This window comes from Puma concolor, chromosome E4 (genome assembly GCF_028749965.1).
Source record: "Puma concolor isolate L17-30 chromosome E4, mPumCon1.1.hap2, whole genome shotgun sequence".
Taxonomy (NCBI): Eukaryota; Metazoa; Chordata; class Mammalia; order Carnivora; family Felidae; genus Puma; species Puma concolor.
The window spans coordinates 43,662,250-43,688,812 of record NC_141683.1 but is presented as its reverse complement, the minus strand read 5'-3'; the positions used below and the strand labels follow the sequence as shown (position 1 = coordinate 43,688,812).

General features: G+C 40.8%; 1 protein-coding gene across 5 annotated transcripts in view; it reads right to left on the bottom strand.

The window, feature by feature from the left end:
* The window catches only part of CACNA1E (calcium voltage-gated channel subunit alpha1 E), a 660,165-nt gene that overhangs the window by 110,185 nt on the left and 523,417 nt on the right, over positions 1–26,563 (bottom strand). The window lies entirely within an intron of this gene.

Sequence of the window (26,563 nt, the reverse complement as noted above, 5' to 3'; positions counted from 1 at the left end):
GGGTGGCGCAGTCGGTTAAGCGTCCGACTTCAGCCAGGTCACGATCTCGCGGTCCGTGAGTTCGAGCCCCGCGTCGGGCTCTGGGCTGATGGCTCAGAGCCTGGAGCCTGTTTCCGATTCTGTGTCTCCCTCTCTCTCTGCCCCTCCCCCGTTCATGCTCTGTCTCTCTCTGTCCCAAAAATAAATAAACGTTGAAAAAAAAAAATTAAACACTGCCATATTCAAAAGAGATAAAAATTTTTAATAGGGCTTTTTGACGAAGATTTCCATCAGAGAAGATTTCCCAGGGTTTGCGCCAATCAGGGATATATGTATAAATGAATGCATTAAGGAAGGAGCTGCCAGCCTGGACTATAACCCCCACCCCAGCACAGACTTCTAAGAATTTCCAAGGTCCTTCTTTTACTGAAGTCTGCCATTATGGATTTAATGCCATTGGCATATCTGCCCCTCATGGAGCAGTGTTACTCTAAGTGTGGTCCATGGACTGATGCCCATATGCATACGGTTACTAGTTCATGATGAAATGCATTCAGAAATTGAAAGTGGTTAGTAACTTCTATAACAATTTGATAGATTTTTTTAATCTATGGAATATAAGAGTAAAAATTGGGGCTTATATTTTATATCTCTTTGTATCTTTTCATTTGTATGGTAATCATTTTTGTTACAATTGCATTTCACAAAACTATCCATACACACTAGACAGGTGAATGTTAAAAAGTGATTCTTCACCACAGAGAGTTGGAGAAGTGCTTCCTAGAGTAAAACCATTTCTTTGTGGCTAGAACATGTGATATTAAGATCATCATACTAATTATGATTTATTTTGTGTTTATGCTGTACCAGAAAGTCTGCTAAATGTTTCCTAAGCACCGTCTAATTTTCACAAATATCCAAAATACAGGATGTCATCTTATTTTCAAAAAGAGGCCAAAGGATGTCGAAAAACAAAAACAAAAACAAAACCTGCTTCAAGATCATTATGAAGCAGTGACAGAACCAATATTCTCCTGACCACAAATAGATCTAGAAGGCAGGAGGCATGTGCCACTTGAGGTCCTTAAGATTATCCAGGAAGTATTTGACCACATCTTTTCAACGTACCTTTTTCTTCTTTCCTTCTGTGTGACCCCCTCCTTTGCTTTTTGTTACTCTTTTTTTTCCTACCTTATTATTTTCTGTCTTCTCTTCTGTCTCTCATCCCTGAGGATGGACTCAGTTGAAAGGATAGGACCTGAAGTCACAAAAGCCCCTGAACTTTGCTACAGAATATTTCTGTTCTACCCTGCCCTGTACAGTTGAGGGGATGGAATCATACGGAGGCATTAAATTCACATTCTTATTATATACAGGAAACAAGGAATGTATATTGCCCTTTTATCATCCAACAGCAGTTAAGAGAAGTTGATTCTCATTAAAAGCACCAATTTTCAATAGCATAAATAATAGCGATATCCTTTTGCAAGTAAGCATGATCTGTTAATAAACATTGATCATTTTTTAGCTATCCTACATTCAAATATTACAACGAATTCTAAGTTTAACTATTACTTCTTTCCAAATCTTCATTCTTACCTGAAAATACGTCTTATTTGAAAACATTATCTGTGCATACATATGGCTCCACAGTTATGAAAAAGTACATGTACCCATGTGGTTACACACATATATTGCCAGATCCCACTTACAGGAAGGTTGGCACCTGAAAAGATATACCATGCCAATGTTTTTTTCCAGAGGTTCACCTACTTCTTTGTAGATATGCCTCCTACCTGGGAAGCTAGTAAGCATAGGCTTTACTTCTAAAAAACTAGATAGAATTGGCTAAATCTGCTTAAATGTGAAATAAGGTAGTAACTATGATGCTATAATTGTATTTCTACCTAATGCTACTCAGAAAATGATTGCATTTTACAGAGAATCTGAAAAGTCAAAAAACTGGATTCTACTTTTGGCAGAATGATCCATTGGTGTTCTGAAATACCTTTTACCCCAAATTCCCAGATGCTGGGTAAAGTGGCAATGAGCATGGCAATTGATGCATTTCTAAGCTGAAAGTAACAGAAATCACCATGTTCAAAAAATCAAAAATAGATACATGCTATAAAAATATTTTCTCCCAGTCTGTGGCTTGTCTAATTTCCTTTTCTTAATGTTGCCTATTGGATGAACAGAATTTTTAATGTGGAAAAAGCACAACTTACCAATGTTTTTATTTCATTGTTTGTGCTCTTTGCATTCCGTCCAAGAAATATTTGCCTACCCCAAATTCTCATAGACATTCTCTCTGAGAGAGAGACGGGTCTGGATTCACAACCCCACCCTCCCCCCACATGCCAATATCTAGTATTTAATAAAAATAAATCATTGATTAAATCACTTATTAATCATGTATTAAAAACTTTCCTTTTCTTATTAAACTGACTTTTGTCAAAAATCAACCAACCACATATATGAGGGCTCTCTATTCTGTTCCACTAATCTGTTTCTCTATCCTTGTACCAATATCATATTGTCTTGATACAGTAGCATTATCGTAAATCTTAAAATCAAGTAATGCAAGTCCCACAAATTTATTTTCCTTTTACAAAACTGGCCTCTCTAAGGCTTTTGCACTGACATCTTAATTTTTGAAACACCTTGCCTATTTTTTCAAATTAGCCTGTTGGAATTTTGATGGGGAATATACTGAATCTACATATTGATTTAGGGATAATGGATACCGTAATGATATTCAGTCTGTCAATCTATAAAGATATTATGTCTCCATTTCTTAAAGGACTTAAATTTATTTCAGCAATGTTCTGTACTTTTCAGTATAAAGGTTTTGCACATCTTTTGTTAGATTTATTCCTAGGTATTTGATTTTATGTTACTTTAAAAAAAATTTAAATTCATTTTTCATTCAAGTTGAAACTGATCATTGCAAGCATATGAAACCCAATTAATTTTTTATATTGACCTTATGTCCTGTAATCTTGCTAAATTTGTTTATTAGCTCTAGTAGTTGGTACATTGCATTGTTAGTTTAAAAATATATGATCATATTGTGAAAAAATTACAATTTTCTTTCTTTCTTTCCAATATTACCTTTTATTTCCTTTTCCTGCCTTATTAAAAGGCTCAGATCTACAGAATAGTGTTAAGACGTGCTAAAAGTGCAAATTATTTGCCTATTTCCAGATCATAGGGGAAAAGGTATTAATATTTTACCATTAAGTATGGTACTAGCTTGTAGGTTTTTTAGATGATCTTTTATCAAATTGAGAAAGTTCTCTCCTATCATAAGCTTACTGTGAGTTTTTATCATAAAGAAGTATTGAATTTTGTTAAATTCTTTTTGTGCATCTATCAAGATGTTCTGTTTTTTCCCTTTCATACTGTTACGATGGCATATTATATTGATTGATTTTCAAATGCTAAGCCATCTTGCATTCATGGATTAAATATTAGTTATTAATTATGTATTATCTTTATATTCTGCCAGATTTGACCAATAATATTTTATTAAGAAATTTTGCATCTATGTTCATGATGGCTGCTCTTCTGTAATTTTCTTTTAACATATTTGTCAGGTTTGCATACTGGGGTTATGCTTGCCACACCAAATGAGTTGGGAAGTGTTCTATACCCCTCTATATTCTAAAGGAGTTCATGAGAAATGGTATTATGTTTGATAGAATTGACATGTGACCTGGGCTTATGTTTTGTTTTGTTTTTTTTTTTTTTGGTGTGAAGGTTTTTGGTCAATTTAATTTTTAAATAGATATGGGTTTATTTAGATTTTGAATTTTTTTTTTCAATATATGAAATTTATTGTCAAATTGGTTTCCATACAACACCCAGTGCTCATCCCAAAAGGTACCCTCCTCAATACGCATCACCCACCCTCCCCTCCCTCCCACCCCCCATCAACCCTTAGTCTCTTCTCAGTTTTTAAGAGTCTCTTATGCTTTGGCTCTCTCCCACTCTAACCTCTTTTTTTTTTTTTTCCTTCCCCTCCCCCATGGGTTCCTGTTAAGTTTCTCAGGATCCACATAGTGAAAACATATGGTATCTGTCTTTCTCTGTATGGCTTATTTCACTTAGCATCACACTCTCCAGTTCCATCCACGTTGCTACAAAGGGCCATATTTCATTCTTTCTCATTGCCACGTAGTACTCCATTGTGTATATAAACCACAATTTCTCTATCCGTTCATCACTTGATGGACATTTAGGCTCTTTCCATAATTTGGCTATTGTTGAGAGTGCTGCTACAAACATTGGGGTACAAGTGCCCCTATGCATCAGTACTCCTGTATCCCTTGGGTAAATACCTAGCAGTGCTACTGCTGGGTCATAGGGTAGGTCTATTTTTCATTTTCTGAGGAACCTCCACACTGTTTTCCAGAGCAGCTGCACCAATTTGCATTCCCACCAACAGTGGAAGAGGGTTCCCGTTTCTCCACATCCTCTCCAGCATCTATAGTCTCCTGATTTGTTCATTTTGGCCACTCTGACTGGCGTGAGGTGACATCTGAGTGTGGTTTTGATTTGTATTTCCCTGATGAGGAGCAACGTTGAGCATCTTTTCATGTGCCTGTTGGCCATCCGAATGTCTTTAGAGAAGTGTCTATTCATGTTTTCTGCCCATTTCTTCACTGGGTTATTTGTTTTTCGGGTGTGGAGTTTGGTGAGCTCTTTGTAGATTTTGGATACTAGCCCTTTGTCTGATATGTCATTTGCAAATATCTTTTCCCATTCCATTGGTTGCCTTTTAGTTTTGTTGGTTGTTTCCTTTGCTGTGCAGAAGCTTTTTATCTTCATAAGGTCCCAGTAGTTCATTTTTGCTTTTAATTCCTTTGCCTTTGGGGATGTGTCAAGTAAGAAATTGCTATGGCTGAGGTCAGAGAGGTCTTTTCCTGCTTTCTCCTCTAGTGTTTTGATGGTTTCCTGTCTCACATTCAGGTCCTTTATCCATTTTGAGTTTATTTTTGTGAATGGTGTGAGAAAGTGGTCTAGCTTCAATCTTCTGCATGTTGCTGTCCAGTTCTCCCAGCACCATTTGTTAAAGAGACTGTCTTTTTTCCATTGGATGTTCTTTCCTGCTTTGTCAAAGATTAGTTGGCCATACGTTTGTGGGTCTAGTTCTGGGGTTTCTATTCTATTCCATTGGTCTATGTGTCTGTTTTTGTGCCAATACCATGCTGGCTTGATGATGACAGCTTTGTAGGAGAGGCTAAAGTCTGGGATTGTGATGCCTCCTGCTTTGGTCTTCTTCTTCAAAATTACTTTGGCTATTCGGGGCCTTTTGTGGTTCCATGTGAATTTTAGGATTGCTTGTTCTAGTTTTGAGAAGAATGCTGGTGCAATTTTGATTGGGATTGCATTGAATGTGTAGACAGCTTTGGGTAGTATTGACGTTTTGACAGTATTTATTCTTCCAACCCATGAGCACGGAATGTTTTTCCATTTCTTTATATCTTCTTCAATTTCCTTCATAAGCTTTCTATACTTTTCAGCATACAGATCTTTTACATCTTTGGTTAGATTTATTCCTAGGTATTTTATGCTTCTTGGTGCAATTGTGAATGGGATCAGTTTCTTTATTTGTCTTTCTGTTGCTTCATTGTTAGTGTATAAGAATGCAACTGATTTCTGTACATTGAGTTTGTATCCTGCAACTTTGCTGAATTCATGTATCAGTTCTAGCAGACTTTTGGTGGAGTCTATCGGATTTTCCATGTATAATATCATGTCATCTGGAAAAAGTGAAAGCTTAACTTCATCTTTGCCAATTTTGATGCCTTTGATTTCCTTTTGTTGTCTGATTGCTGATGCTAGAACTTCCAACATTATGTTAAACAACAGTGGTGAGAGTGGACATCCCTGTCGTGTTCCTGATCTCAGGGGAAAAGTTCTCAGTTTTTCCCCATTGAGGATGATGGTAGCTGTGGGCTTTTCATAAATGGCTTTTACGATCTTTAAGTATGTTCCTTCTATCCCAACTTTCTCGAGGGTTTTTATTAAGAAAGTTTGCTGAATTTTGTCAAATGCCTTTTCTGCATCGATTGACAGGATCATATGGTTCTTATCTTTTCTTTTATTAATGTGATGTATCACGTTGATTGATTTGCAAATATTGAACCAGCCCTGCATCCCAGGAATGAATCCCAGTTGATCATGGTGAATAATTCTTTTTATATGCTGTTGAATTCGATTTGCTAGTATCTTGTTGAGAATTTTTGCATCCATATTCATCAGGGATATTGGCCTGTAGTTCTCTTTTTTTACTGGGTCTCTGGTCTAGGAATCAAAGTAATACTGGCTTCATAGAATGAGTCTGGAAGTTTTCCTTCCCTTTCTATTTTTTGGAATAGCTTGAGAAGGATAGGTATTATCTCCGCTTTAAATGTCTGGTAGAACTCCCCTGGGAAGCCATCTGGTCCTGGACTCTTATTTGTTGGGAGATATTTGATGACTGATTCATTTTCTTCACTGGTTATGGGTATGTTCAAGCTTTCTATTTCCTCCTGATTGAGTTTTGGAAGCGTGTGGGTGTTTAGGAATTTGTCCATTTCTTCCAGGTTGTCCAGTTTGTTGGCATATAGTTTTTCATAGTATTCCCCGATAATTGCTTGTATCTCTGAGGGATTGGTTGTAATAATTCCATTTTCATTCATGATTTTATCTATTTGGGTCATCTCCCTTTTCTTTTTGAGAAGCCTGGCTAGACGTTTATCAATTTTGTTTATTTTTTCAAAAAACCAACTCTTGGTTTTGTTGATCTGCTCCACAGTTTTTTTAGATTCTATATTGTTTATTTCTGCTCTGATATTTATCATTTCTCTTCTTCTGCTGGGTTTAGGCTGCCTTTGCTGTTCTGCTTCTATTTCCTTTAGGTGTGCTGTTAGATTTTATATTTGGGATTTTTCTTGTTTCTTGAGATAGGCCTGGATTGCAATGTATTTTCCTCTCAGGACTGCCTTCACTGCATCCCAAAGCGTTTGGATTGTTGTATTTTCATTTTCGTTTGTTTCCATATATTTTTTAATTTCTTCTCTAATTGCCTGGTTGACCCACTCATTCGTTAGTAGGGTGTTCTTTAACCTCCATGCTTTTGGAGGTTTTCCAGACTTTTTCCTGTGGTTGATTTCAAGTTTCATAGCACTGTGGTCTGAAAGTATGCATGGTATGATTTCAATTCTTGTATACTTATGAAGGGCTGTTTTGTGACCCAGTATGTGATCTATCTTGGAGAATGTTCCATGTGCACTCGAGAAGAAAGTATATTCTGTTCCTTTGGGATGCAGAGTTCTAAATATATCTGTCAAGTCCATCTGATCCAATGTCTCATTCATGGCCCTTGTTTCTTTATTGACCGTGTGTCTAGATGATCTATCTATTTCTGTAAGTGGGGTGTTAAAGTCCCCTGCAATTACTACATTCTTATCAATAAGGTTGCTTATGTTTGTGATTGTTTTATATATTTGGGGGCTCCCGTATTCGGCGCATAGACATTTATAATTGTTAGCTCTTCCTGATGGATAGACCCTGTGATTATTACATAATGCCCTTCTTCATCTCTTGTTACAGCCTTTAATTTAAAGTCTAGTTTGTCTGATATAAGTATGGCTACTCCAGCTTTTCCTGACTTCCAGTGGCATGATAAATAGTTCTCCATCCCCTCACTCTCAATCTGAAGGTGTTCTCAGGTCTAAAATGAGTCTCTTGTCGACAGCAAATAGATGGGTCTTGTTTTTTTATCCATTCTGATACCCTATGTCTTTTGGTTGGTGCATTTAGTCCATTTACATTCAGTGTTATTATAGAAAGATATGGATTTAGAGTCATTGTGATGTCCGTAGGTTTCATGCCTGTAGCGATGTCTCTGGTACTTTGTCTCACAGGATCCCCCTTAGGATCTCTTGTAGGGCTGGTTTAGTCGTGACAAATTCCTTCAGTTTTTGTTTGTTTGGGAAGACCTTTATCTCTCCTTCTATTCTAAATGACAGACTGGCTGGATAAAGGATTCTCGCCTGCATATTTTTTCTCTGTTCATCACATTAAAGATCTCCTGCCATTCCTTTCTAGCCTGCCAAGTTTCAGTAGAGAGATCAGTCATGAGTCTTATAGGTCTCCCTTTATATGTTAGAGCACGTTTATCTCTAGCTGCTTTCAGAATTTTCTCTTTATCCTTGTATTTTGCCAGTTTCACTATGATATGCTGTGCAGAAGATCGATTCAAGTTACGTCTGAAGGGAGTTCTCTGTGCCTCTTGGATTTCAATGCCTTTTTCCTTCCCCAGATCAGGGAAGTTCTCAGCTATGATTTCTTCAAGTACACCTTCAGCACCTTTCCCTCTCTCTTCCTCCTCTGGAATACCAATTATGCGTATATTATTTCTCTTTAGTGCATCACTTAATTCTCTAATTTTCCCCTCATACTCCTGGATTTTTTTTATCTCTGTTTTTCTCAGCTCCTTCTTTTTCCATAATTTTATCTTCTAGTTCACTTATTCTCTCTGCTGCCTCTTCAATCCGAGCCGTGTTTGTCTCCATTTTATTTTGCAGCTCATTAATAGCATTTTTTAGCTCCTCCTGGCTGTTCCTTAGTCCCTTGATCTCTGTAGCAATAGATTCTCTGCTGTCCTTTATACTGTTTTCAAGCCCAGCGATAAATTTTATGACTATTATTCTTAATTCACTTTCTCTTATATCGTTTAAATCGTTTTTGATCAGTTCGTTAGCTGTCGTTATTTCCTGGACGTTTCTTTGAGGGGAATTCTTCCGTTTCGTCATTTTGGATAGTCCCTGGAGTGGTGCAGAACTGCGGGGCACTTCCCCTGTGCTGTCCTGAATAACTTGCGTTGGTGGGCGGGGCCGCAGTCAGACCTGATGTCTGCCCCCAGCCCAACGTTGGGGCCACAGTCAGACTGGTTAGTGCCTTCTCTTCCCCTCTCCTAGGGGCGGGATTTACTGTGGGGTGGTGTGGCCCATCTGGGCTACTTGCACCCTGCCAGGCTTGTGGTGCTGGGGATCTGGCGTATTAGCTGAGGTGGATCAGCAAGGTACACAGGGGCGGGAGGGGCAGGCTAAGCTCGTTTTTCCTTCCGAGATCTGCTTTGGGAGGGGCCCTGTGGCACCGGGAGGGAGTCAGACCCGCTGGGATGGATCTGCAGAAACACAGCATTGGGTGTTTGTGCGGTGCAAGCAAGTTCCCCGGCAGGAACCGGTTCCCTTTGGGATTTTGGCTGGGGGATGGGCAAGGGAGATGGCGCTGGCGAGCGCTTTTGTTCCCCGCCAAGCTGCGCTCTGTCGTCCGGGGCTCAACAACTCGCCCGTTGTCCTCCAGCCTTCCCGCTCTCCGAGCAGAGCTGTTAGCTTATAACCTTCCAGATGTTAAGTTCCGCTTGCTGTCTCAACACACTCCGTCTGGCCCCTCCGCTTTTGCCAGCCAGACTGGGGGCTCTGCTTTGCTGGTGGGCTGCCTCTCCACCCCGGCTCCCTCCCGCCAGTTGGTGTAACGCGCACCTCGCTGCCCTTCCTACCCTCTTCCGTGGGCCTCTCATCTTCGCTTGGCTCCAGAGACTCCATTCTGCTAGTCTTCTGGCGGTTTTCTGGGTTATTTAGGCAGGTGTAGGTGGAATCTAAGTGATCAGCAGGACGCGGTGAGCCCAGCGTCCTCCTACGCCGCCATCTTCCCCCCGACATTTTCCAACATTCTATTATTTATTGTGTACGGAAATATATGTGTGTGTGTTTGTGTGTAGTAAAACTAATGAAAAGCAAAGGCATAATAAGCACTACCATTAAGAGGGAGGTGGAGAGATTAAGTTGGAGAAAGGCCACTGGGTTTCCCACTATTGGTAATATTTTCTCTCTTAAGCATCATTGTGAGTACCTGGATATTTTATTTATGTTTATATCACATATATGGTGGAAAGCATATATAAAACTTTATCAAATATTGGGGGGATATAAATGAAGTATTTCAGGCAGAAGGTTTTTCTCAATGAACCATGAGTCATGGAAACACACTGCTTCATGGTTATGAGGCAGTTGAGTTGTCTTGAATAATAAGAAGAAAAGGACCAGACTGGAAGAAGAGCTGGTTTTTGGTCCCAAGTTTAACATAATCTAGTTAGGAGATTCTAGGTAAGTCACCAAATGGCCTATTTCTTACAAAATGGATGATAATTTCTTTTGAGGTTATTGTGGGGATAAAGAATAAAATATATACAAAGGTGATCTAGAAATTGTAATAAACCATATATTATCATAGATGAATACAGAAACGCTAAAAACACAAAGAGAAGGTACATTTTCCTCCCAGCTCAAGAAATGGTCAGCTCTTTTACATCTGCCCCAATGCCCCTTCTTTCAAAAATATAAAAATGCAGTTAGAAGTCATCTTAATTTTTACCCTCACCAAGTACAGGAGCAAACCTCTGAGGTTCTCAAACCTTGATGCTTTGTATTCACTTGAATAGAACCTTGGTCCACTGTCCCCTCCTGCACACACCCTCTCAAAGGACTAAGGCCCAGCCACCTGAGGGGTGAGTCTGACAAGAATTGTGGTGAGGAACCTCCCCCCCCCCCCGACACACACACGCACATCCACTCAGGACATTTAAATCTGTACATAACAAACTTGACATCTCAGTATATTTTGCCCTCGTCACTCTCCAGAGCATAAGGAGCCACAGATTCCAGACACCATTAAGGGAAAACTAAAGGGCATGACAGAAAATAGAAAAATCCCAATAGAAGACTGTGAAGATTGGTGGTCATGTGTTCTTCTCCCCGCCTCCACACCTGCTGCCCTAATAACTCCAGCATCCCAGTTCCCCTTTGGCAAATGGAGGTTAGGTGATGCTCTTCTCCCTTCAGTGGGAACCCTTCTGTACCCCCATCAACCATCTCTCTTGAAATCTGTGAATTAGAGGAAGACTCTTGAACCTCAACCTCTCATATTCCCAATCAAGCCAATCACATTATCTTGCCAAAGAGACAACAAAAGACACACACATAGTTCCAGTATGCATAAAAATAAAAATTAGCATCACAAGTCACTCAGGATCTACACCTGTCTTTGAGGTGAGCTAGAGGAAATATGATGTAGAGTCTTTTTAGAATTCTCTTTACCCCTCACCAATGAGCCTGCTTCCCAAACAATTCTGTACAATGAGAACTCTTTACATGAAAGTCCTGCTAGCATCCCTACCTTGTCCTCTGAACGTGTCCTCACCAGATTAGAAGGGCCTTATATTTACTACCAGTGGCAATCCAAGCTGCATCATCTAGATAGCAGTAAGACTTTAAAAAGGCTTATCATCTTGCTACCAACCATAGTACATCAGCCTCAAAGACTGACACACAGAGACATGAAGCCATCACTTGGAAACCTGGGTTCTTATTGGCCTCTAAGGTTCTGTAATCAATCTAATGAGGGATGGAAACCATGGTCTTGGCACCAAATCAAGAGAAAGGGACAACAAGGATGGAAGTCAAGTATCAAAATGTTCATCTGATAAGGATAGGCAGTCAGAGTACTGAATAACAGCCAGGGGGCTAGGATTCTAGCCCTACTCTGCCACTCACCACTTCTAGGTCTTTGTCAAGACAAAACATGGGGTCCAGGGGGCTTTACCTCAGCTGTGAAATGTCCTTTCTCTCAGAGCCTTGCTAGCTTGAGCACTTTATGGTTATAACTCAAATGAAGCCCAATGTTAGTGACATCTGATTGCTCTCAGGGAGTAAAATGTAGAGAACAAAAATGCAGGGTGTGAAGTATATGAAGGAAAGGGCCATGTTATATAAAATGCAAAACAATCAGTGTATAAAATGAGGAAGATTTGGGAAGTGAGGGGTAATAAAACAATGGGATATAGGTGAATTATTCTAAAAAGTCTTGTAGACAAAGTTTGAGAGGGTCTCTTAAAAGTAGGTCTATTTGTGCTTTTCCTACAGAACACAGCACCTGGCTCAGAGGAGGAACTATATATGTTTACTGAATCAATGAGGCCAGGACTGAGAACATCTGCTAAAGAAGGGTTTCTGATATGGTTTTTACAAATGGAAACACATGCCCAAAACATGACAATTTGGAACATCAGGAGAAATATCTGGGTGATAAAGAGGCATCCCAAAAGAGTGAGTTGGTGGGGGGGGGGGGCGGGTAAGAAGACTGACCTCCAAGAAGGAAGAAGCAGGTGCAGTGAACCTACTGTCAGTAGAAAATAAACTGTACTGGGTTAGTTATCTACAGTGTCCAGCATGGTTCCCCTGGAGACCTGTACAAGGCCTTTAGAACACAGTACTGACTGACCTGAGGGGTGCAGTCTATGGATGCAAACAACTTATCATGAGGACAACATGAAATAATAGATCTGGGGGAAAAAATTCTTCATTTGTTCACCAAATTCTCATTCGGCATCTACCACCCGCCAGACGTGATGCTGGGCGTTAAGTATAATGTTAAATATAACACTTTTAACAGTATGCCACTTTACAGTTTGTAAAAAAACTTTCATACAGAGTATCTCAAGAGTAACTCAGTATTTTCAATACATTAAAGCCCCCAAACCTATATAGACCCCTTGAATTCAAAGTCTGCCAGATTGCAAATTACAACTAACTTGGGTATATCTTGTAGCATGATACTGAAAAGGCAAAAAATGAAAACAAGACATCTTTTGTTTATGGATGATATCCATCTTGAATGGGAATGTGATATTATCACCAAATAAGAAACAAACAAACAAAAAAACAAGTTAGCAAATCTAATGAAGAATAGAAAGAAAAAAAGTCTGGTAAGAAACAGTCTCTTACACCCAAGCAGAAGAGCACAGGACACAATTCTGTAAGAGACTGAAAAATTACAAGCTGAATAAAATTCAGTAGAAAATTATTGCAGACAAACATCAAAAGTATTGGGTTTTGGTACCAACTCTGCTACTGCCTGGGTGGCTGTAGGAAATCTTCCCCCCAACCCCATCATTCAGACACAGACTCTTAGTCAATGTCACTGGATAAAATACTACTTGCTAGACTGAAAAATACAGAGATGTGTAAGATATTATTCCTTATTCAAGTAAATCCAATATTCCCAGGATACAGACAAAGAAATCAATGCAAAATGGCATATGCTATAAATGGAACATGGATGACATAAGGAGGAGAAGCTGTGACTCTATGGGAGGAACTAGGAAAGGTGTCTAGGAAAGAAGATATTGTGTTCCAAAGGATAAACACACAATCAGTGATGACACCAGCCACAGAGAAAATACAGGCTGGGTTGTGGGGCTTGTTGGAAGTGATAATGGGGGTTCAGAGATGGACATGCAGAGTCTAAGATGCCAGGGAGCACTAGGTGGAGATGTCTTACTCTTCTTGGTCCTTTAGCTTCCTCATCTGTGATGAGTAGAACTGACTAAAAAATGGTTTCTCTCCCTTCTAGTTAGAGTATCTTTGAGGGTCAGTTTTTATACTCAAGTCCTTGACATATTTAAAGTATCCCATCCATCCTCCTTTGAAACCAATTGACTAACTAATGGTCACATGGAGTCCCTGTGTCAGAGCTTGATCAGGTCAGGAGGCAATCCAAAGGGCAATGATCTGAGATAACTTCTATGGGATTATGGGGTAGTGATTAATGCTGCTCACATAATTCTTTTGCTGCCTTCTTAGCCCCTAAGCTTGGATATGAACATATGAACAACTCTGGCAAATAAATTTGAGGCCAAATACTTCACTGCCAGAGTTAGAACCTTCAGAGCTCTCTTTTTCCTTACCCCAGTGTGAGAAAGTATGGCTGAAGTGCAGTGGGCCAGTACAGAGCAGGAGGTGAGTCAGAGAGTGGGTACTCCATGAGCCCAAGTTCTAGAGGAAATACAACAACAACTTGGTATGGAGTCCCCAGCCAACTGGATGATGGACATGTAACATGAACAAAAATAAAGAGAGGTAGGTTTTATTGTCTTCTTTTTTATAGATTGAAAAACTTAGAATCAATAAGATTAAATAACTTACTCATAGCTAGTAGGTGGTAGACCAGGATTCAAATCCTTGTCTGGCTCTGTTCAAATATAACCCTGTTCCCCAAGGACTTTATGTGATTTAATTTATTCTGTGGGTCGCAGGAAATTCTCAAAGGTTTTTTCAAAAGGGAGTAACATGATTAAATCTATTTTTAGGAAAATAGCTATGTTTGTGCCATAGACTAAAGATGAGGGGGTCACTATTTGACAAATTATGACAGGAACCTGGGCCTCACATGGTCAAGGGCACTGAAAATGGAAAGGAGGATGGACAGATCAACAGACATATAAAAGATTAAAAAAAGGAACCTGTAGACCAGATTAGAAGAGCCAGAAATTCCCAAGGCCCCCACGATGGCTAAGTGGGTGTGTTAGTAGAGAGAGGAGGTGGGGATTTTGGTATAGAAAGTTAATTTGTTTTGCAGCATGATGAACTTGAAGTAATCACACAGTAGAAAATACGGCTTTGTAGCCCTGGAGAGAGGCAGAAGTTGGTGATATGGATCCAAGGGTCATAGGGCATGAATAGCTTATAGCAATGGAAGTACATTGGATCTCCCAGGAAGAGCAGGGCAGTATGGCTCAGAATGGTACCTTGTGGAGAACCAATGTTTCACCAGGACTTAGAGAAAAAAAAAATCAGCAAAGACAGTGAGTTGGACATTACTGATATCCGCTCATACCCATTCTCCTTGACTTCCAGGCACACGGAAGACAGTTCTTCTTCCCTCTTGATGTTAGTAAGACCATGTGACTAGTTCTGACCAATGAAATGGGAGAAGGATTGTTGGGTGGCACTTCTGTGCCAAAACACTTAACTGTCAGCCGAAATCTCTAGAGGCATCTATGATATGCAACTTCAACCTTGAAGCCTGAGCAAAAAATAAACCTCTGTTGTTTTAAGCTACTGAGATTTGGGGGTTGTTCCAGCAACATAGCCTAATCTACACTGACTAATGCTGAGAGGGGGTGATCAGAAATGCAGGCAGTGAAAGAGAAACTTAAGAGAAAGGTCTCAGTGAGATCCTCAGTGTATTTAAACACCTCAAGGAAGTGAAAGGGCTTCATGCCAGAAGATGTGACTTGGTGATGTGGCTTCACTGGGGATAACTGAGGGCAGGTAGAGGAGTGTGGTGAAATTTGCTGTTGAGAGGACTTATATCTGGAAAAAGCATAGATCATTCTCTTGAGGTTTCTTTCTTTGGCTCTTCATTTCTGGAAGCAGGGAGTATGAAAAGCAGGGTCGGCTGGGCTGGCACTGGTTTGCATGTGAATTAGAGAACATGCACTGGTGGAACACATGGTTCCTTGACTCTCTTTGGCCCTGTTGGTTGGAAGCCTACACATTTCTCATTGTGGCAGTTTTCGCTCACTCAAGCCCATTTGGGTGTCATATCTTTGGCTTGTACTCTCACCCCAAAACGTACCCCTTATCCCAGTGGTTGGAGATCCATACATCACAGCACATCAGACCTGGCTCCTTCAAAAGTGTCCAGCCCACCTTCACAAGGACATAGGAACCACACTGAAAGCCCACTCCCTGCCCAGAGGATACCTCCAACACCAAGTCCCAATTCCCATGTTGCTTCTCCTCACTCACGTCCCCCTTCCTACCCACTGGCTCCCCCAGCCTGTATCTTGACTCCTGTTCTTTGTCTAGCTCTTCAGATTAGGGACCCAGCTTTAGAACATCAGCCTTCACTCTGACTTTGGTACCCTTCTGAACATGGATATGTCAATTCTTTACACTGCTGTGGCAAGTAACAGGTGGCCTGCCTTATTGGAAGTTCCCTAGGCCCCTGCCCAGTCAGGCCTGCTCATGCCCAGCCACTGACAGGGGAAGGATGTTGAATAGCCCTCTCAGAACCCCAGTCCCTGAAGCACTGTCCTGTGTGACTTGGGAGTGTGATCAGGGACTTGGTCTCTCTGTCTTCCTCAGACCACATGAGTCCTAAGGGACACTGGAAGGAGAAACGGTGAAAATATATCTTTCGTCACCCTTCCCCCACTTACCTGTTAATGGGAAATGTTTGCCTCTTTTACACATTTACGTTGGGCTCCATGGCACCATGTTCTTAGCCTCCCCTTGGCTTCCCCAGGATGCTTAACTTCTTACAATAGGCATTGCTGTTCTGTGCATTCCCCCAAGGGCCAGCATAATATAAGACAAAGCACACAGGCTTTGGATGAAGAGAGTTCTGAGTTCAGATCCTGATCCCCCACTCAATATCTGGGGATTCTTGGGCAAGTTACTTAATCTCAGTGGTTCATATTTCCCTATCTGTACTGTGAGGAGAACCTAGCCTATCTTACTGAGTTGTTATGAGGATTAAATAGATAATACATGACTTTTTCCTACCATACTGTGGTTATTCAGTACATTTTGTTAACCTGCCTCTTTCCCCCCCCAGATTTCTCTACCTTTTACAACTCCAGTCCTTAGCTATCAAAATGATTTTGTCCTTCCTGGGTACCTTTTTCTCGAGGCTCTGTTATTCTAAGGTGCTAATAAACGAATTGCACAAAGATGTTCAAGGAACATGAAGGAGAAAATGTGTAACTTTGATGATATATCATATTTTTAGTTATTTAGAGGCTTTTTCAAAGCCTCAACTCAAAGATACAATGGATGACAGAAAAATTGTGATTCACAGGAGGCTAGTTAAGGAGACCCTTAATAATAATTACTGAACATTTATTACGTGCCAGGCACTGTGCTAAGTTCGTTGCATTAATTATCTTACTTGCAACAACAACAACAACAACAAAACCAAAACTATGACGTATTATGACCCCCATTTTACAGACTGGGAAACTGAAACTATATTACAGAGGTGGAGAAATCCACCCATGGCCGTAAAACTAGTAAAATGAAGAGTCAGGAGTCAAGTTTGAGCCCTCTAATTCCGAAACCACCATGCTGGACTACCTCCCACTTTTGGTAAGGGTCCCTTCCAAAACCTTCCCATCAGGGGTTGCCTTTTTGTCTGTATTTATTTCCAGCACATTAAAATCCTAACACCAGTTTGGCATGTCCTTGTCAGAGACCTACATATTAGAGATGCAGCAAAATACAGTAAAATGTAAGGCCTAGCAAGCAGGAAACACTTTACAGAGAGAAGGTATTATTACCATTATTGTTATTGCATACAGCCCTTTGCTATGGCTCCCAGATAGTGGTGTGTTTACAGGTGAAGGCTATTATTTCAGATTTTTCATTTATCTAAACAAAAAGCAAACACCTTTCATTTGAAACAATGCACATCCTGATGTCTAATCTCAAATCTCAAAGCCATGGTCTGGGCAAAATAAGTGCTCTGTCTTTATAGAAGCAGCCTAACCTAACTTCTGCGCCAGGCACATCTAGCCAACAGTTCAGAGTGGCTGACTGAGAGACCCAGCCATGGTCCTCATGCCATAGCAGCTCAGAGGTCTCTGGAGGATTAAGAAGCTGGGGAACTAGATAAGCAGATGTCCTTGCATAGGACAGGTCTGCAAGATAATTTTACGAAAATTCTATGACCCACATGGCCATCCTGTATCCTTTATCTGGTACCCACAATAACTCACCCACCTGCAGGATCAAGCTTAATCCCCTCTTTTGTGAGACTCTCCCAAATCTGGCCAGAATCAACTGATCCAACCTTGTCTGCCCCACTCCCAAATGCAGTGCCCTCTCTATCCCACAAATAGATTAGGGCCTGCCTCAAAGCTGGTGCCCACCTAATACTCCCACACCTAATGCTCCTTCCCTGAACTCCACACCATCCCTGGCTTATGTAAACTTTAGGCACCCTTCAAAGCCCAGCTCAAATTCCACATCTTCTGCAAAGCTGCTGTTATGATAAAAGCCACACAATACCTACTGCGGTGATGCCCCCAATATGACAGAACAGTGGGTTTCAGCTTCCTGGGGAGGATATAAGCCCCCAAGAGAAAGAACCAGTTCCCATACTTCTTTTACATTCTCCTATTTTCATTGACCAGAAGGTCACACACTAATCAAGTGTGCAATAAAGATAATTTCTATTCTCTACTCTTTCCCAACTGACCTTCAAAATAAACATCCTAAGGTATGTGCACTGGAATTTCTAGATTCCTTGGATGTGATGAAAATCACATTGGAGACTACACTATATTATTGAAAATTGCACGTTTAAAGGGAAAAAAAAAGCCTTTCTAATCAAACACAACAGTACTATGGGGATCAATATATTTATTCTCTTAAATATAACTGAGAGAAAAAGGATATGCAGGAGTCAGATAAATAAAGACAAAGATATCAGCAATATTTTGATAAAGCCCATTGGATAATGTGGCTTTAGTTCTATCACTAATGTTTACCCCAACATTTTGAGCCACCTTGTCATAGGCACAACCACATGATCCCAGGCCTGCCCTGTTCCAGGGTGCTGGCCCCATAAGCTCAGAACAAAGCAGAAGAGAGAATACATACACCTGGAGGGCAGATCAGTTCTAAAAAGAGACAGGCTGACAAAAGCATAGCCAGTTCTTCTAAGCTCATCAATTACAAGTCAGGAGGAATGAATGAAGGGTGAGGAAAGAAGTCTAGACTTTTCTAGAGGAAGTTCCACCATATGGAAACATGAAGTCAGGGAAAAGGAGGTTCCCCTCGCTAACAAATGGTTCTAAAGCATAAGAAGTATTAGGCACACAATAATATGTGAAAGGGGCTGGAAATTTAGTTGATTAGTATTTGCTGATCCAAAGAACTCACTCAATGATTTGCTTATTTCCATAGAGGTGCTGCCCTCCTCGGGGGTATTAGTTCATGTATATATACATCTATACGTCATCTGTTGAACTTGATGTGGATCATTGCCAGAGAGTTCTTTGTTGGAGTCTAGCCAGAGCACATATAATAAAGAGGGCCTGATACTTCAACCAGAATCAAGCACTCGTTCTATTCACTCAACAAACATATATTAAGTAATTATTGTGTGCCAGCTACTGTGCTTGGTGGTAGAGATTTAATAACGTTCGAGACTAGTGAGGACCAGTATCAAGCAAGCACAAGGTGGCAGCAGGATCCCCAAATTCACCCAGTTCTAAGCCCAAGTGAGTTAACTCACAGATTTGTTCAAAATGCTGTAAAATAAATGCTGATTATATGAGAAAAGAATATGTATTGCAATGTCCATAGCTAATCTAATGAGGAAAAAAATGGAACAACATTTGAATGAAATAAGGGGGTTTTGAGGGATTTATTAAAATACCTTTTTTTTCAGTGTAAACATTTCTAAGATGCTTTGGGTGCATTTCCAATTTAAGGGTAGTCAATAAACCATTACTTACAACTCCTTCTCAACCTTCTAATTTTATGCTTCTAAATGCTGCCTGCTCTTTTCTAAAGCTCACACAGCTCTGGGGCACTTGGCTGGGGAGAAGAGCCTTACAGTTACAATGAATGCTCAGCAATGGGGGCTCTGCTCCAAACTGCTGCAGTAAAAGTGATACAGCACACATTGTCACTTGGGCTGCAGTGAAATCCACTGGAAGGTCTAATGCTGGGCTATAAAGGATGACAGGTGGGAGGGAGGAAAGGCAGGAGAACAGGGCAGGAGGACAGACTGGCTTTAAGGGGGCTCTCAGCATGCTAACCTTCACACACAATTCTGACAATTTCTTTTGTCAGAGTCTCTGAGCTGCGCCTCGCCCAAAGCCCAGGAGGTTGTGAAAAGCATTCTAGCCCCGAAGCATAATCCCACCGGCTCTGCTGTGGTCAACCAGGAGCAAGCAGCTTCAGCAGTCCAGGCCCCCAGAGAGTGGCAAGCAGTGGCTCTTCTGAGGTGCTTTTTGCTCCATGATCAGTTTTATTATTTGTATTATTTTAATTCCTTCCTTCTGGGCTCCCCTGCCTTTCCATGCGAAACTAGTTCAGAGATACCACTTTTGGAGCTCATTATGTTACCATGGCAACTAGAATTTTCAAAGTTTATTTCTTCTCTTCTCCCCTCCATGAACTCTCTTTTCCTGTTCCCATCTCTTGCCACATATATGTTTTGTACAAGAAACAAAACATGGAAGAAATTAAGACCAAATCACCACCAGGTAAATTTTTCTTACACTCTATTTCAGCACAGCATGTTCCTACTGGGTACCTGAAATTGCCACTGTTCTCGCTATATCCAATTAATATTCTTAGACTCCCAAATCCCCATGATGTTTGGGAGCAAGGCCTTGGGTAACAGCCATTAGCTTGCCTCCGTCTCTTCTCCTGCAGAGAGAAGTAAATATATTCCTTCCTGCTTATATAAATCATGCATATGCTACTTCTTATTTACCATTTGTTAGTCCTGGAAAACAGCATTAAAAAAAACAACAATGGGGGCACCTGGGTGGCTTAGTTGGTTGAGCATCTGGCTCTTAATTTTGGCTCAGGTCATGATCTCATGGTTCGTGGGATCCAGCCCCATGTCAGGCTCTGCACTGACAGCATGGAGCCTGCTTGGGATTCTCTGTCTCCCTCTCTCTCTCTGCCCCTCCCCCTGCTCATGCATTCTCTCTCTCTCTCTCTCGCTCTCTCTCTCAATAAATAAATAATCTTAAAAAATTTTTTAAGAATATGAACATAACAATGGTAGATGAAGGAAAGTGCAAACACCTCAGACATACTTCACAGGGAATCTCTGGAGATAAGAGAAGCTACAGTTGCCAAAAGGAAAAGAAAGGAAATCCCCAAAGAAAATCTGCTAAATTGATTGTTTAATTATAATGTTAACCTTAACTATCAAAAGCCAGGTGGAGACAGAGAGGGAAAAGGAACCAAAATAGGGCAGAAAGAGCCCGAACTTCCACTCTGCATGGAAGCCACCTGAGAAAGGCTAGCGCTTGCTCCCATCTGCTTCATTCACCCACAAGGAGCTGAGGGGGTATTACAGGTGAAATGGTTGTTTGGTTTGTACAGCTGCCAAAGGGTTGGTACTCTGAGGATCTCTGCTCTGGCTGTCTGGACTGCGTTCCAGGTGACCCAAGACAGGTGGGTAGGACGAGCACAGTGCTGTGGACTGTAGTAGAGTCCCTCCTTCCTGATAGCCCTCCTCTGCTCTCTTACCCCCGGGAAACAGAAGTGGACTGGGGCTAGAAGACACAGGCTGGGGGCATGAAACTGATATATGGGGCCAGACACAGATTAGGGGACAGCATCCAGAAGTTCTAAGAAGGAATGACCATCTGGCTACTGAAATGCAATATTTTTAATTTACAGACCTATTGAGTTCGATATTAGACTTCTGTGACATCAAACATGATGAATGAGTATTTTAATTGAGACTCTGCTTATTTATTATAGCATTCATCATTGGTAACATAAGGAGATCCTCAATTGCTTAAGTCATAAAAGCTCCAGACTCTAGCATTGCTTAAATTGGTCCTTAACAGGATTAGCTGTGTAGATGGGGAACTAAGTAATGATAATGGGAATACTGTACTTCACGGTGAGGAGGAGGGTGAAAAGGGCAGGAAGGCTGAGCAGGAAAAGTACAGACTGGGATTAAATGCAATCGTGGGTGTGCTGGTGAGGGAAGGAAGAAGAGGAAAGGGTAGTGACTTCAAGCTGGCATGGCAGGTGTCAGGGCATGGACCATCAAGTGGGCCTGGGAAGAGGAATAAGGTTATAGGGGAGGGGTAGGGTCATGTTGACCTAAACGTTCAGGTCTCTGATTGGCCTTGCAGGATGTGACAGATGTGTCTTACCCAGCCCATGGCTTCTAAGCACATACCTATTCCCAGGGCACCTATCTTTCCGACCCTTTGAGGGATCTCATCATTCGGGGCAGCGAAACACCTGCTCTCCCAGACTCTCCATGCCTCAGATCTGTTCTCACCCTGCTTCTTTTAATTCTCCTGGACACTAACCTCAGAAAAACTATTCCTGGCACACAATAGGTACTCAACAAATGTTGAACAAGTGAAATACTCCTTGAATGGACCACATACAGCATATGCCCTGGATGCCCCACCTCATATCCTCTCAGACCACCTCTGAGTTGTCCTAAAGCTGCAGTTGACAGATCCTGTGTACTTGACAGATGTGACAGCTCTCACCTCAGATGCTCACATCTTTCTGTTTCTCTGCCTAAGGGATTTCTCCAGTGCCCCAGGAGCTTGCTCAGCTCACAAACAGGGCAACCCAAAAGTATCATCACTCAAGGAGGAACAGGAATTGGAGATTATATATAAATATATATCCTAATTTCTCAAGCCCTGGTAGAGCAATTCTGAGGTACATTCTATATGGTTCTTTAGAAGGTTCCCAGTAGATTAAGCCTCAGCAGTCCATACTAGTAACCCTCTCAATTAATGTGTATTCTTTGGCTTTTCCTCGGTTTCTCCCACTTTCTCCCTTTTGCAGTTAGGGAGCACCTCCCAAATAAACCACGAATACCCAATCCTTTTCTTAGGGTCTTCTTTCAGAAAAACCCAGACCAAAACACCGCATGTGAACTAGTTAGTCTATCAAATCATTTTCCTTGCTGACAAAAGCATGGGGAAAAGGAAGGAGTGACAGTAAACTGGGGGAGAGCAAGTGTGCATGATTTCAAATATAAATACCACCTACTTCTCAAATTTAGCCAGGAGCAAATCTTGACCAAGGTTGAAAGACTAGATGGACAAGAATTCCTAGAAAGAAGGGATAACTTATGCTTAATTCTTCTGTGAAAATGACCAGCACAGCCCAACCTAGGGACAGTGATTTGCTACCACTTCTGAGGACAGTGCTGAGGAAAGAGGCCAGAAACGTGTGACTGAATGAATAACACACCTCCTCTCTGGGGGGTACCCAATCTGGGACACAACTTGGCCTTGAGGTTCCCTCTGACCGTTTTAGACTTTTTTTTTTTTCTATTCATAGGTGTATGCACAGGGAATGTAGAGGGTGGGTATGCCAATAACAGCACAGTCCTGGATTCTGGCTCCTTATCTCTGGAAAGAATATTAAGTTGTTTTATCCACTCGGGTATCTTTCACCACTAGTTAACACAGAGGCATCCTTTTGAACACCACTGAGCAAAGGACACTGAGCTCCACACAGGTTAATTAGTACATTCAAGATACTATTGCTTGGTTATTTTTTGTAGCCAAGTTGGCTGGAAAATGACATTTTCAGAGTAAATGCACCATCCCTTAGAGAAAAGCACACAGTTCTCCTGTAGGGAACTGTGAGGAAGAGGCTGTGTCAGCTGAGAAAAGCATTATCCACAGATCTGACATAGAGGTCAGACCCATGCAGACTGTCCAGGAATGGTAGCTATTCTCTTAAGTCTGATTTTCTTCCCCATTCTAAGATGAGAGTTAGAGCTGCTATTCCAAAAGCCTGCTCATTTTCTTCATGACATTTACCATTAATATCATGGTATTTGTATGTTTACTCACTTGTTTTCTGTCTTTGCCATTAGAATATAAAGCTCATGAGGGGGTTGGGCCTCATCTTCTCGTTCACTATCAAACCCAGAGTGCCCAACACACATGTGCTTGATAAATGTTTGCTGAAAATGTATTTTGATAAAGGAGCAAATAAATGTTTCATCTCCTTGTCTACCTCCACTTAAATTATCTGTATCTTCTTCCCTCAGTTCTTGGCCAGAGACACTTGCTGACTGAGATATTAACATTTGCAAATAAGGTCACCCCTCCCTCGTATTATATTTGACCCCTGGCAACCTTGATCTAAGGGAATAGTGTAATGTGAAAATGTAGTGGCAAGGTGATAGAGGAGACACTGCCCTGTGTATAGCACAGAAGGTCATGGGAGGAGAAGGGAGGAAGATCATAACCTATTTTATTGCCATTTCAGTCAACTCTGGTGAGGGTTAGGGGAACTCCTCTGGACTGGTGAACTTCAGCTTATGGATGTGCCCTCTGGCTAAACAGACTGATTATCAAGTTTAGTTTAATATGGGTAATAGTAACGCGAACCCCTAAACTGGCTTTGGGGTCCCTCTTATTCTTCCAAATGCTCTCAGTTGCTGTCCATTTCCTGGGTTCTCTGTGGAACACATTTCAGTGTTCTCCCTACATATCTGAGTTTGCTTCTTCAACTGGGAAAAAGTAATTTCAATATTTTTGCTAAATGAGGAATATTTTAGGATGCAATGATAATTAAGTGTTGAAAATGTCGTGGCTCACTTAACACCAAGGGGAAAATAAAGAACTTTTAATTCAACCACAACTCTAACAGAATCAGAACTTAACAGCTAGAAATGCCAAGTACCCAGTATATAACCAAGTTGTAAAGACTGTGATTATCAACTGGGGAAATTGGGAGGTATTATTTCAGCCACCTCAGTGTGCCCATGTCTGCAAGTGCACAGAAAACATGTCTAATTATAGGGGCTTGACTATGGGCCATAAGCTCAGAATGAAGTGAGGTTCTAACACTATTACAAATTTCCATGTGGTGAAAGCAATTACTATGAGATTCCACAGACCAGAAAAAGAGACCTAGGTTCAAGCATAAAATTCTTTTCTAATCTTGAAAAGCATAAGATTTTGACACAAATGCTACAGTGAAATGAGCATGTGGGACAAATTATGACAGCAAAGAAAGCCATTTAAAAGCCTCTCAAATAGCAACGATTTGATTACACTGGGTCATGTCCACCATACTGATAATGACAAATGTTCCCTCTTTCTCCCTGTAATGGAGAAGGTCTACACAGCTCTTAGAGTTGTCCCTTGATAATAGCAAAATAATGGGAGTTCTATTACACTAATCTGTGCCCAGCTCTTCAGCCAATATTAAACTTGGGCTTCAAGGGCATTATACCCATTGAAAACAATGCCCAAGATCTCAGGAAAATTTCTGACAAATACAGACACCCCACAAACACGGAAGATGGCCTTTGATTTGTTTACAGGAGGGCATTTACTGGGAGCCTACTGTGTGCATACTAATTATGCTTGCTAAGTGCTAGGGAAAGAAAGACGAACTCACCATGGTGCCTGCCTTCATAATTTTATGAAAGGGACAAAGACATCCACAAATAACTATAAGACAAGGGTTCTAATAGAGGATTATACATAGTGCGATGGAAACAGATGAGGAAACTTAATGAGGAATTTCACCTTACAAGATGAATCCCCAATCAAATAAAGCACGCAAGTGGAGGGGGTTATGAGAGGTGGCTTCTTCTAAGCAAAGCAAAAAATGGAGGTATGTGTACCTGGGAAATCCAGTAGCAGCAGGTGTGTGGCAGGGCTAAAGGAGAGGAATGTAGGATCAAGGGTGGAAAAGTAGGTTCCGCTAAACTTTGAGAGGTCATGCAAGATAAGGAACATTAATTTGGATTCTTTAATAAACAGATGAAGAGGGAAGTTAGCAGTGGAAGCTGTGCTGATTAATCTGTTTGCTTTAAAGCCCTTAATTGTTAAAATTAAAAGTTATTCATCTGTTCTACACACTCAATGTTAGCCTTCTGTTTTTGTTTATTCTCTTTTTCTAAGAATTTACTGTTTCATAATATTGTTTAAAAAGTCACATATTTAATCATCGTTAGCCAACATTACTTATATTGTCTTACAATATCAACATAAAGTTGTGATATTAATGTTCATGGTCTATTATTTATTTTTAAGCTAGGCCGGTGAGGACCTGGAAAACATAGGACTCTCATATATTGCTAGCAGGAATATCAAATGGTACAGCCATGCTAGAAAGATTGATAAAACTAAACATGCACTTACCATATGACCCAGCAATTGTATTCTTGAGCATTTATCTCAGAGGAAAGAAAACTTGTTTGCACAAAAATCTATGCAGAAATATTCATCCTAACTTTATCTGTAATAGCCCCAAACTAAAAACAACCCAATGTCCTCCAACGGGTTTATGGTTAAACAAACAGTGGTACATCCACACCATGGAATACTATTCAGAAGTAAAAAGGCATGGGCTATTATTACATGGAACAATCTGGGGAGAATTTAAGGAAATTCTACCTAGTGAAAAAAACTGCCCATTTCAAAAGGTTACCTACTATATAATTCTATTTATATGGCATTCTTAAAATGACAGAATTAGAAATGGAGAACACATTAGTGGTCACCAGGGGTTGTGGGGAATGGCTAAGGGACAATGGTGTGTTATAAAGGGAGAGCATGAGCAAGTCTTGTGGTGATGAAACATGTCTGCATCTTGATTGTGGGGGTGGTTGCACAATTCAGGTTCTACACCTGATAAAACTGCATGAGACTATACACACGTGCGCGCATGCACACACACACACACACACACACACACACACACACACACACACACACGCATGTAAAACCTGCAAAGTCAGAATTAGTTCTTTGGACTGTACCAATGCCAACTTCCGGGCTTTGGTATTGTTCTATGGTGTTATGCATGAGGTTATCACTGAGGGAAACCAGGTAAAAGGTACATGAAGAGTTCTCTGTACTTTTTTTCTTGCAATTTCCTGGGTTCTCTATTATTTCAAAATTAAAAAAAAAATTTTTAAAAACCAGCCAGGTCCTCACATTGCCCACTTCAACAGCTATTTTTCAGTCATG